Here is a 3,376-nt window from a genome sequence, read left to right on the forward strand (position 1 = left end):
CACTTTCTAAAGTACACTCACATCCTTTTCTCATTGGAGCCTACTTGTGGTCTTTGGTTGAGATTATTTTTTATTTACAGTTGAAAAACCTGAGGTCAACTGGCTTACCCTATTTACACAAAGCTGGTATCTAAGGTAAATATAGACAGACACAGCGGGTCCCAGCTTCGGTGATGTATAGCAAAAAGGGGAAAGGAAAACAGATTATTTTTTCTTCTCTTTTGCTTCCTGTGTTGCTGCCTCCCTACTCACCCCGGTCCAGGTTGCGGTAGGCTGACAGTCCTCATTTACTTTGAACTTGTTTTGAGAAGACTCCTGGGCAAAATGAAACCTCAGGGCCAGGATAAGAAAACAGGGGGGAAGAGAGGTTCATTGGAGACGTAAACCATGAAGATGATTGTAGATACAAGGGACAGAAGAGGTTAATTAGAAATCTGTTTGGCCATAAAGCAGAAAAGACAGAGGCAGGACGGCACGATCAAGAAAGACAGGAATCAAGAAAGCTCCAGTTTTTCAACCACGATTTCACCTTCTCACAGCATCTTAGGGCGAAATGAACAGGGTCCCTGACTCACCATGGGGGACTGTGCTGGGACTACCATGCCTTCTCCGACACTCAGTTTCTGTCTCTCCTAAACACCTCATTTAGGATGGCCAGGTAAAATACAGGTTACTCAGTTCAATCTGATTTCAGATGAAATCAATGTCTTAGTCTAAGTATATTCCAAGCAAGATGTGGAATATACTTTAATGTTTATTTTTTAAATTTATTTTGAGGGGGGGGAGAGAGAGAGAGAGAGATGGGGGGCGGGTGACAGAGAGGGAGAGAGAGAACCCCAAGCATGCTCTGCACTGACAGTGGGCTCCGTCCCACAACCATGAGATCATGACCTGAGCCGAAATCAAGGCTCGGACACTCAACCAGCTGAGCCACTCAGGCACCCCAGAATATACTTATACTTTAAAAATGTGTTCTTGATCTGCAATTCAAATTTAATTGGATGCCCTGTGTTTTTATTTGTTAAATCTGGCGGCCCTAATCTAATAAAAACCAGATCGCCCAGATTACTTGTGAAGCAGTTTTTCCCCATTTCCCTTCCCGCCCCAGGCCTTGGAACCACCAATCTACATCTTGTCTCTATGGCTTTATCCATTCAGGACATTCTGTATAAACGGAATCCTACAATCTGCAACCTTGTGTCTGGCTTCTTTCCGTGTGTTTTGGAGGTCTGTCCACATCGTACCATGCATCAGTACTTTATTCCTTGTTATGGATGAATGATATTTTCCCTGAGTTTTAAAATCCGGTTTATAAATCTTATTCTATTTTATAGAATTCGCAAATTTTGAACAATAAATTTTAAACTGATTAATATTTAGCCATTTACATTGTTAATTAAAATTCCTTTAAAATTTCAACTAGCGCATACACTTAATATATTCAATTTCCTTTAATACATTAATGAACTTTTTAATTGAAGTATAACTCACATATAGAAAAGTACACACAACTCATAAGTATGCAGCTGCATGAATTTCCACAAAATGAACACTGCTAGGTAGCTGTCACCCAGATCAAGAATTAGAACATAACTGGCATTGCAGAAAGTTTCTCCTGCCGCTTTGCATTTTCCTGTGAAAGAGTCGTCTTTAAGTCTTGAATCGTTATGATTTTCTGCGGTTGCTGGACTCATCTGCCAAACGTTCTACCAATTATTCGCCAGTCACTTGTGTACTTTAACAACAATGGCTACGTGGTGCAAAGGACAAGATTCAGAAAGAAGCTGTGTGTTTTTCTTGTGGCTTTCGGTATCCCTGGCAACCCCTCACAACATCCCCCCCGACCCCCGCCACCCACCAGGGAACATTCTTCCTGAGTATATGACATTCATGTTGCCCTTTATTTTTTTTTCAAGTTTTACGAATTACTTTTATTTACTTATTTTCTAATTTTGTTTTTTTAATTTTTTAATTTATTTTTATTTTATTTTTAAATTTACATCCAGGTTAGTATATAGTGCAACAATGATTTCAGGGGTAGATTCCTTAATGCCCCTTACTCATTTAGCCCATCCCCCCTCCCACAACCCCTCCAGTAATGCTCTGTTTGTTCCCCATATTTAAGAGTCTCTTCTGTTTTGTCCCCCTCCCTGTTTTTATATTATTTTACCTTCCCTTCCCTTGTGTTCATCTGTTCTGTGTCTTAAAGTCCTCATATGAGTGAAGTCATAGGATTTTTGTCTTTCTCTGATTGATTAATTTTGCTTAGCATAATACCCCCTAGTTCCATCCATGTAGTTGCAAATGGCGAGATTTCATTCTTTTTGATTGCTGAGTAATACTCCATTGTATATATAAACCACATCTTCTTTATCCATTCATCCATCGATGGACATTTGGGCTCTTCCCATACTTTGGCTCTTGTCGATAGTGCTGCTATAAACATTGGGGTGCATGTGTCCCTTCGAAACAGCACACCTGTACCCTTGGATAAATACCTAGTAGTGCAATTGCTGGGTTGTAGGGTAGTTCTATTTTTAATTTTTTGAGGAACCTCCATACTGTTTTCCAGAGTGGCTGCACCAGTTTGCATTCCACCAACAGTGCAGGGAGATCCTCTTTCTCCGCACCCTCGACAACATCGACTGTTGCCTGAGTTGTTAATGTTAGCCATTCTGACAGGGGTGAGGTGATATCTCATTGTGGTTTTGATTTGAATTTCCGTGATGATGAATGATGTTGAGCATTTTTTCATGTGTCGGTTGGCCATCTGAATGTCTTCTTTGGAGAAGTGTTTATTCATATTTTTTGCCCATTTCTTCACTGGATTATTTGTTTTTGGGGTGTTGATTTTGATAAGTTCTTTATAGATTTTGGATACTAACCCTTTATCTGATATGTCCTTTGCAAATATCTTCTCCCATTCCATCGGTTGCCTTTTAGTTTTTCTGATTGTTTCCTTCAGTGTACAGAAGCTTTTTATTTTGATGAGGTCCCAATGGTTCATTTTTGCTTTTGTTTCCCTTGCCTCTGGAGACGTGTTGAGTAAGAAGTTGCTGTGGCCAAGATCAAAGAGGTTTTGCTTGCTTTCTCCTCGAGGATTTTGATGGCTTCCTGTCTCACATTTAGGTCCTTCATCCATTTTGAGTTTATTTTTGTGTATGGTGTAAGGAAGTGGTCCAAGTTCATTTTTCTGCATGTTGCTGTCCTGTTTTCCCAGCACCACTTGCTGAAGAGACTGTCTTTATTCCACTGGATATTCTTTCCTGCTTTGTCAAAGATTAGTTGGCCATACGTTTGTGGGTCGTTTCTGGGTTCTCTATTCTGTTCCATTGATCTGAGTGTCTGTTCTTGTGCCAGTACCATACTGTCTTGA

The sequence above is a fragment of the Panthera tigris genome, chromosome A2 (genome assembly GCF_018350195.1).
Source record: "Panthera tigris isolate Pti1 chromosome A2, P.tigris_Pti1_mat1.1, whole genome shotgun sequence".
Taxonomy (NCBI): domain Eukaryota; kingdom Metazoa; phylum Chordata; class Mammalia; order Carnivora; family Felidae; genus Panthera; species Panthera tigris.